The 10,690-nt window shown below is 42.2% G+C and overlaps 1 long non-coding RNA gene across 1 annotated transcript; it reads right to left on the bottom strand.

Annotated features, from left to right (window-relative positions):
- Nucleotides 1-812: 812 nt before the first annotated feature.
- On the bottom strand, nt 813-10,354 carry LOC142743635 (uncharacterized). The gene is made up of 2 exons (XR_012881606.1): nt 9,554-10,354; nt 813-3,550 (listed from the first exon to the last, which is right to left on the bottom strand). It is a non-coding gene; the product is annotated as an uncharacterized LOC142743635 (long non-coding RNA).
- Nucleotides 10,355-10,690: the final 336 nt, after the last annotated feature.

The following is a 10,690-nucleotide window of genomic DNA, read 5'->3' as shown; positions in this document are numbered from 1 at the left end:
CACAGGCATACATCTATATACTGATAGTACACAGGCATACATCTATATACTGATAGTACACAGGCATACATCTATATACTGATAGTACACAGGCATACATCTATATACTGATAGTACACAGGCATATATCTATATACTGATAGTACACAGGCATATATCTATATACTGATAGTACACAGGCATACATCTATATACTGATAGTACACAGGCATACATCTATATACTGATAGTACACAGGCATACATCTATATACTGATAGCACACAGGCATACATCTATATACTGATAGTACACAGGCATACATCTATATACTGATAGTACACAGGCATACATCTATATACTGATAGTACACAGGCATACATCTATATACTGATAGTACACAGGCATACATCTATATACTGATAGCACACAGGCATATATCTATATACTGATAGTACACAGGCATACATCTATATACTGATAGCACACAGGCATACATCTATATACTGATAGTACACAGGCATACATCTATACACTGATAGTACACAGGCATACATCTATATACTGATAGTACACAGGCATATATCTATATACTGATAGTACACAGGCATACATCTATATACTGATAGTACACAGGCATACATCTATATACTGAGAGTACACAGGCATACATCTATATACTGATAGTACACAGGTGTCGAAGAAACCCCTTCCAGGTAGCACCTTTTGGGATGGGTGCTCTAATGGGCTCCCTCTGCTTTGTCAGGTGGTATTCAAATATGGTAATTGAAGTATCAGCAGTGCACCGGGAGATCAATAAAGACAATAGCAATCTGTCGTCTCAATCAATATTCTCATTTATTATCAAGATACATAGGTTAATATACCCTCAGGGCGTACCCTCTAACCAGGGTGTTACCTCTCATGGAACAACCAATCATAACATTTTACACGTAGACTGAAAATACGTCATAGGGTACCTTCCCACTGAGGTCACGTGATCTTTCTAACACCTGCAAATCCCGGCCTACAAACAATAGAAATGTAGGAGGTTTTCATAAGGCTATGTGATGATTTCATATATGTGTGTGAAATACTGAGATAAAGAATTAATTACAAATATGATGATTATTTCAGGCCTAGGCGTTCTGCCAGACTCCTATCTACCAGTATTGAAGGCCACGAAAAAGAACACAAAGTAATAACTTATTCCCTTGTGATTTAAGCAGAACAGAAAGAGATCATTACAAAATGGAGAATACATATCTTCATAATCCGGCATCCTGCTTGATAATTCATAGTGTAGTTTAATACAGAGAACATAAGCAATTTGACCATCCATCACAAACCCCCCTTTTTCTCATATTAAAATACAGAGATTAAAAATTATCTGATTATAAACCTCAAACAAAATAGTGAATAGGGCCACTACTAATAATATAATGCGATCACCGAGTTCAGGTTTGGGTATAGGGTCCCGTCAGTGCGTTGACAAGTCCCGTAGTTGCTCGTCTGCACGGCTGTTTGGATTTGTTGGACTCTACTTTTGTCAATATTTATATGGTGATAACAATAACAACATGCCCTGTATAAAAGTCCTAACATGTATATAAGATATAAATGGCAAAGCTTTAATAAATGAACACACTTAGTGTTACATGGTGGGGTGTTCACCCATTCACCAGGTTCTGGCCTTGTGCATAAAATCCCTGTGACATAGGGTATTGTTGATTAAAAGGTTTCGGCTTATGATAGACAATTTTCTTAGCCTTCTTACATAGCAGAGGTATCAGACATGCTACTAATTTAACAAAAACGTATATAATCAATATTATGAGTAATATATGTAAAGCGCCTTGCATGAGTCCTGCAGCCCATCCCCCAATGCCTCTGAACCATGAGTCCTGCAGCCCATCCCCCAATGCCTCTGAACCATGAGTCCTGCAGCCCATCCCCCAATGCCTCTGAACCATGAGTCCTGCAGCCCATCCTCCAATGCCTCTGAACCATGAGGCCGGGTTCAGCCATGACAACCAGTCTGGCCAATCTAGGTTCCAATCTTCTTCAGAATTGGCTTTCCTAAATTCCTCCTTTAATTGCTTTGCTTGTTCAATATCATGTTTAATCTGTACTGTCCCTTGGGGATCTATATAATGACAGCATGCAGGACCCACTATCTGGCACATACCCCCTTGACTTGCAGTTAAGTAATCTAGTACAAGTGTATGTTGGTTAGTAACAGTAATAAGCTGTCGGGTAAGTACTGAAGATACATTTAAAGCATCAAATATTAATTCGGTAATATTGTCAAACAACTCTGCTAGTTTTTCTATGTTATGTGCATTTCTAATTGGTCCTCCAAAGATGGATAGAGCATATCCTAACTTGGTGTGCCAAGGTAAGTGTACCAATGGGTGGGCTTTTTGCTTTCCCTCCCTTTTGTACAGCATATGTTTTGGTACTTTATCATAAGGAAGTGCATCCTTGTCCCATGTCCAGGTAGCAGACTGTAACCTAGCTAGGGTACAGGTACCTGTGGTAGTCTGCGGGATCCATTTATATGCATTATGTCCGCACACTATATATATATCATGGGGAAGGTCAAACCATTGCATACTTCCTAGGGTTAACATGTGAGCAAAATGAACTAGGGGAAAAGACTGCTGTAATACACACCAAGGACAATTTGTTCCCAAAGACCCATGGTATACTCCTGTGCATCCACAATACATAGTTTCATTCCCTTGTAAGTCTGTTTCTTGCATATACCCTGGATAACGTTTACAATCAGTCTTACTTCCTGAAGGGAAGAAATGGCCGTATTCCCAACTACCATTATGTATGTACCGTTCTACCAGACTTGGTCTAAATACATCTGAGGTCTGTTGGGTTTTATTGAAGCTTATCTTTATGCCTTTTATGGGGATCTCACCTAGTGTCAGTGTTTTAGTGACATTTTTAGGGACCCATTTTCCATTTTCCTTTTGTGTGAGAATCAGAGCCTTACCAGGTATCAGGGTTAGATTTACCTGCCACCAGGGATCCTCCATCCATCCTGCTATGGGTAAGGGCACACTGGTATTAGACCATGTATACCTTTTTGTGTTATCCTTTACCTTTGAGGGATCCCAACATGTAGTGTTAAGAAGTTCTTTCTCACTAAGGGGCACAGCCATGTATGGCATGGATTTTGAACTTATAGGACTGTGTGTGCATATCCAACAATCAGATAAGTTTGTTAATGCTGTTATAATTTGATGATGTTTTATGAATTTATTGTCCACTTCCTCCTTGAGAACTTGAGTCATCGTCCCCACGAGGGGCAACATCAGCACCAACCCTGCCAAGGGCAACATCATCGATCGAGGCGACGTCATCTGGGCTGATAACCTTTTTGCAATGGCTTGCATGTATCCAATTGGCTCGTCCTTGGAGCTTCACTGATGTGGCGGTGACCAGCTGTACTTCTACTGGTTGGCTGTACCTTGGTTCCAGACTGCTCCTGTTGTGTATCTTTGTTACCACCCAGTCTCCAGGTTGTAGTGAGTGTGTACCTGAAAGAAAGTTTGGATCTGGAATAGAAGAAAGGATTAGTTTATGTGTCCTCTCCAGTTGCTTGTGTAGGGCAGCCAAGTACGTGGTCATATTGTCATAATGCTTTTGTAACTGCTGAGGAAAATACAGTCCAGTCTTTGGCATATTTCCAAACAATATTTCATAGGGAGAAAGTTTATCCTTCCCTCTTGGCGTAGTTCTTACAGAGTATAAAGCCAGGGGTAGACATTGTGTCCATGGTAAAGAAGTTTCATTCATGGCCTTCTGGATTTTTAATTTCAAAGTTCCATTTAGTCTTTCTACCTTACCACTGCTTTGTGGGTGATAGGGAGTGTGAAATGCTTGTTCTATCCCAAGGCTTTTTAATATGTTCCTCAATAGTTCTTGGGTAAAGTGAGTACCTCTGTCACTTTCAATTGTCTCTGGTACTCCATAGCGGCACACTACCTCAGCTATCAGTTTCTTTGCTGTGGTATCTGCATTTGCTTTAGCCACTGGAAAAGCTTCTGGCCATCCTGAAAATAAATCAGTGCAAACAAGTACATATTGATAAATTCCCACCTTAGGTAGTTGTATGTAGTCCACCTGTAATCACTGAAAGGGGTAGTAGGACTTAGGAGTGTGTTTAGCTGGTGTTTTGGTGGTTTTACCAGGGTTGTGTTGTGCACATGTCATGCAGCCCTCTGTATATTTGGCAGCTGGAGCATGCCATGTCTGTAACACTAGCTGGCTCATAGCTCCCTTTGAACAGTGTGTTTTCCCATGGGCTAGGGCACACATCATTGGATACAGTGCTCTTGGTAGGCAAACCTTAGAATTAAGATGCCTCAACTGTCCTAGACCTATTGCTGCACCTCTCTCCTCCCATTCTGCTTGCTCTTGAGGGGGTGCTTGGTCCTGGAAAGCACGCAACAGGGTCTCTGTGATGGGTTGTAAAACAGGCTTCACAATCATCAGAGGGAGAGCAGCAGCGTCCTTTGCCGCTGCATCCGCAGCCTCATTCCCTTTTGATAGGAGATCACTGTTATTAGTGTGTGCCTGTACTTTGACTATAGCTGCTTGGTCTGGCATGTGCAGTGATTCTAAAAGTTCTTCTACTGCTTTTGCATTCTTTATAGGTTTACCTGCCGAGGTCAAGAACCCTCTGGCTCTCCATATTGTCCCAAAGTCATGTGCAACTCCAAAGGCATATCTGGAGTCAGTGTATATGTTGACACGCTGTCCCTTACCCAATTTACACGCCTCAGCGAGTGCTTTTAGTTCTGCCTCCTGAGCTGAGCTGCTGGAGGGTAGGGACTGTTGTATGACGGCCTTACCATTGTGGACCACTGCATACCCGGTGAGGAAATGTCCTTTGTCTTCGCTCCAATATCGAGATCCATCTACAAAATACTCAGCATCAGGGTTAATCAGAGCAACATCAAATATACTGTTTATGCCGTTTGATTCCATATCCACTAGGCTTTGACAGTCATGTTCATGTTCAAAATTAAATAGTTCATCATCAGTGGATAGTTGAAAAATAAGGGGGTGTCCATGTCCCTGTCCCCCCACTCCTCCCTCCTTTTGTTCAGAATCTAGGGGCAGGAGTGTAGCTGGATTCAGAACAACACAACGTTTGATAGTCACATTAGGGGACAGAAGAGTAAGTTCAATTTTAGTAAGTCTTGCAACTGATAAGTGTTTTGTCTTGACTGTGTTCATCATTTCTTGCACTGCGTGTGGGACTTGCACAATAATGTCATGTTGGAGTACAATGTCTGTTGCTTTATCAACTAAAGCTGCTGCTGCTGAGACAGCGCGTATGCAGGTCGGGGATCCTAGTACAATGGGATCCAGAGCAAGGGAGTAATAGGCAAGTGGTCGCATCTTACCTCCATGATCTTGGGCGAATACTCCAGAGGCATGGCCTGCCTGTTCATGGCAGAACAGAGTAAATGGCTTATTGTAGTCAGGAAGTCCCAGTGCTGGCCTTGTAGTCAGTGACAGCTTCAGGGAGTGAAAATTGTCAATTGCCTCAGGTGACAGTACAAATGGGTCAGAGGTGAGACAGTCATATAATGGTTGCATCATAGCAGAGGCATCCCTGATCCAGGCTCTGCAGTACCCTATTAAACCCAAGAAAGTCCTCAATTGTTTGGGGTTCCTAGGGACTGGGTGTTTCTGTATGATTTCCAGCCTGTCAGGGGTTAAGTGTTTCATACCTTGGGAAATACAGTGACCAAGGAAAACAACTGTTTTGGCACATAATTGCAGCTTGTGCTTGCTCGCTTTACAGCCAACTTCTTCTAGGAACATTAATAGTGATTTAGAATCTGTTTCACTGTTCTCCAGACTCTCACTACAAAGTAACAAATCATCTACATATTGTAGTAGAACTGAGGACTGATTGGGGGGCTGCCAGGTGTCCAGAATATCTTTCATGGTACGTGAGAAGATATCAGGGGAGTTTGCGGCACCCTGTGGCAGAACTACCCAAGCATACTGTCTTCCCCTATGTGTAAATGCAAAATACTGCTGGCACTCTTTATCCAGCGGGATGGAGAAGAAAGCATTGGCTAAGTCTATAACGGTGAAATAGACTGCAGTGCCGGGGACCTGGTTGAGCAGGGTATGTGGGTTAGGCACTTGTGGTGTATTAATTATTGTCACAGCATTCACAGCCCGCAGGTCATGTACCATCCGGTACTGTACAGGTTGACCGGGCAGTGTCTTTTTCTTTACTGGGTAAAGAGGAGTGTTGAAAGGCGAGATTATGGGCACTATAAGATTGTTTTCCAGTAAGGAATTAATATCCTTTTCTATAGCAGCGTCTTGCTGTGGACTCAGAGGATATTGCTTTATACATACAGGACGGTTCTGCATGTCTGGTTTTAAATTTACTTGTACAGGCGGCACATTTAAAACTCCTACATCCATCTTATCTTGTGCCCATAGTTTTTCTGGGATGTCTGCCAACCAAAGGGGAGGGGTACTGGGGGCTTTTTCAGTGTCCGGCATACTTGCCATACTAAGGAGTTTGCATAGCAGGGACTCTGGAATGGCAGAGGTTAATGTAGGTGTGCCAGAAGAAAAGTCCAATGCTGCTCCCAGGGCACTGAGTACATCTGTCCCCAATAAATTGTAGGGAGTGTGTGGTGACACTAACACACGGGAGACAATTGATTGTGTGTCATGTATATTCAGTCGCATTGGTTTTGTTAACTGTAACTGAAATGATGTTCCCTCCACCCCTTCACAATCTATATAGTCTGGTGATAACAACTCTGCCGGTACATATTTGGTTTGTAATACAGTTCTGGCTGCCCCTGTGTCTACTAGAAAAGAGGTATTTTCCCCTGTGGGTAAAGTAACAGGCACCATCAATGATGGACCTGTCGGGGGGAGCACTGGGCAGAGGGAGACATCAGGGTTGCCAGTTTCCTATGCAGCAATCAAAGAATTGGGAGGCTCAACTGGACGGGAGGGACATCGGGCTGAATAATGACCCTTCTTATCACAGTTCCAGCATGTAATCTGGCTAAGATCCCTTCTCTGGGTTCTCAAAGTGTCTTTTTGTTCCCTGCCTCTTCCTCTATAGCCCCCCTTTTGTTTCATCGGGGCGAGACGGGTTCTTTTAGGAGCTAAATCTAACTGCACCTTTTGCAATGCTTACTAAATCATTAAACTGGCATGTACGCCAGTCGGGGCGGGATCTTTTAACAGCTTCTTGTACTGCCGGCTTAAGACCGGACATAAAAGTTATTTTTAGTAGGCGCAAGTCTTTTGCATCACCTTCTTCATACCCGTGATCTAACCACTGCTGCTGTAAAGTTGTGGCATAATCAGGGACTGACTGTTTAACATCTTGGGAAAATGACATAAAACTATCAGTTCGATCCTGTTGAGTAGCATCTACCCAGGGCTGCATAGCGTTCAGGTATTCTAGTCCTGATTGCTCATTGGTTTTATTTGCTGGTACGGGATTTGTAATAGCAGCTTGTATTTGATTTTTGAGTACTTCCCCTCCCTTTGTTTCTACCAGGCTCTCCATAACTGACCATGTAGCACGGTAAGCTAGATGTACTGCTCGCAGCTTTCTATGGAAAGCGCTTGGTGTTTTACGTGGGTCTGGGAGTGTTACATACAGCTAGTAAATCAGCCGGGCTCCAGGGGCGATACACAGTGGCTTCATGTGACTGGATTTCCCCTACTGCCCCAGGTACTGGTTGCCCGTCTACATCTACTGGTTTTGGTCCCCTGTGTGTATGGATACTTGATACTAACGGAAACAATCTAGTGGGGCGCTGCGTACCACAACTGACACAATATCCTGCAGTGAGGGGGTTCTGCTGCCCACAGTGTGGACATGTCCAGCAGCTGCCTTTCTTGCTATTTTCAGGATAAGGAGGTGGCGCAGTTGCTGCTGCGGGGCTGTTTGGCAGTTGTAAAGGGGTTAACACATTAGTGAGGAGCTTTTCACTTAAAGGGTCATATAAATCATACATTATTCCATGATTTGCTTCCATACTCTTATGTTCTGTGTTACTCACTCTCTGTGCTACCTCATACCACATTTGGGCTTTTTCCACCATGTTATTGTCTTTCAACCATCCAACACAATTTGTCATAAATCTTTTCCAATCACATTCTGCTAATGTTCCATAGGACCCAACTCCCATCATTTTAAACATTCTTTTACAATCCTTCACAGCCTCAGATCCTTTTGCTCTTTCTACTATTTTGATGGCAGAGACCCACGTCTCAGGGCTGTCCCGCATTTTTGTCTTACTATTTTCTGACCCCATGGTCAGAGGGCGTAGGGTAGTCTCCGGAAAACTCCCCAGCTCCAAACAGACAGGCCTTAGTCTGTTGACAGATATCTCAGACAATCTATCTTACAGTTTCAGAAAGACTATCAATATCAAAAGTCGTTCCTTCAGACTATTCTAGCAGTGGGATATCCTTTTGTCTGATCCCTCACTGTTTTGAACATCAAGAACAGACAAAATGCTGCCAATCCACAAATTGCAAGAGCAAATCCTTCAACACAATCTACATTCATGAACTGCCATTGATTCAAGCAGGAGTTGGTCACATTAATTTCAAACTTCTACAAACCCTTCGTCTCTTTCACTTATGCAGAACACTTTCAGTTCATACAGCCTGTGATGTAGCATATATCCCAAACTCTTTCCTCTAGCACTTTGCAATGGTTTCACATACAAATTATATTTGGTAACATATATGTTATCCTCCCCGCTCAGCCGTTCACTCTGTGGGTTGTAGTTTAGGGGCCTGTTATCTATGTTGGTGATTTCTTTAGGGGCTCTGGGTCTGAGCCAATACCAATGTTCTTCACTGTAATTACTACTACGACACAGGTGGCACCTGGGGTAAGTGTCAGGGTCATTCAATGAATACAGGATGTTATATTACAACGGTATTCAATCCAGCGGTCTGATGTTATACTACTACAGACTTAATTACTTGGATGTTATTTTACATCAAAGTGTATATGCCGGATTATCATGTGCTAGAAATCAGTCTGTACTGATTCCCACCTTATGCCAGTCTGGCAATGCATACAACTGGTTTATGGACCCTTACACACAATATCACTGTTTGGCAGTGAATTTAGGAAAATATAAATGATTTTCTAATACAGTATTCAAAGTTTTCCCTATTGCACTTGGTAATGGTATTGAGTGCAAATTCAATATAGACACAATTGCTCCTCCTTGCACTGAGTGTATATCGTCTTCTATGAAGTGGATATTACTTCTGGGCTGGGAGCCATACAGTTTCAACAATTTGATATGTATGTCTTCTCACAGATGTATTCAACATCACACTACACACACATTCATCACACTTGTCACATACACCCCCATGTAAATCCATTTAACCACACTACCATCCTGACAAAGGACCTGATTATTACGGGACCCCTTTGTAGAGACTTACATATACAAAGTACGTTTCCAGGGACTTAACAGAGTGGCTGAAACAAATGGTGTAACATAAAGTCTGTTACTTACCGATCGGTTTTGGTTTCAGTGACTCCCCAGGTCCTTCCAGATTAGTGGACTTTGCACAAAATTCTCATTAGGAGGTCCCGGGTTTCGGCACCATAACTGTCGAAGAAACCCCTTCCAGGTAGCACCTTTTGGGATGGGTGCTCTAATGGGCTCCCTCTGCTTTGTCAGGTGGTATTCAAATATGGTAATTGAAGTATCAGCAGTGCACCGGGAGATCAATAAAGACAATAGCAATCTGTCGTCTCAATCAATATTCTCATTTATTATCAAGATACATAGGTTAATATACCCTCAGGGCGTACCCTCTAACCAGGGTGTTACCTCTCATGGAACAACCAATCATAACATTTTACACGTAGACTGAAAATACGTCATAGGGTACCTTCCCACTGAGGTCACGTGATCTTTCTAACACCTGCAAATCCTGGCCTACAAACAATAGAAATGTAGGAGGTTTTCATAAGGCTATGTGATGATTTCATATATATGTGTGAAATACTGAGATAAAGAATTAATTGGAAATATAATGATTATTTCAGGTCTAGGCGTTCTGCCAGACTCCTATCTACCAGTATTGAAGGCCACGAAAAAGAACACAAAGTAATAACTTATTCCCTTGTGATTTAAGCAGAACAGAAAGAGATCATTACAAAATGGAGAATACATATCTTCATAATCCGGCATCCTGCTTGATAATTCATAGTGTAGTTTAATACAGAGAACATAAGCAATTTGACCATCCATCACACAGGCATACATCTATATACTGATAGTACACAGGCATATATCTATATACGGATAGCACACAGGCATACATCTATATACTGATAGCACACAGGCATACATCTATATACTGATAGCACACAGGCATACATCTATATACTGATAGCACACAGGCATACATCTATATACTGATAGTACACAGGCATACATCTATATACTGATAGTACACAGGCATACATCTATATACTGATAGTACACAGGCATAGATCTATATACTGATAGTACACAGGCATACATCTATATACTGATAGTACACAGGCATACATCTATATACTGATAGTACACAGGCATACATCTATACACTGATAGTACACAGGCATACATCTATACACTGATAGTACACAGGCATACATC

This window comes from Rhinoderma darwinii, chromosome 2 (assembly GCF_050947455.1).
Source record: "Rhinoderma darwinii isolate aRhiDar2 chromosome 2, aRhiDar2.hap1, whole genome shotgun sequence".
Lineage (NCBI taxonomy): Eukaryota > Metazoa > Chordata > Amphibia > Anura > Rhinodermatidae > Rhinoderma > Rhinoderma darwinii.
This window is presented reverse-complemented; position numbering and strand designations above follow the sequence as displayed.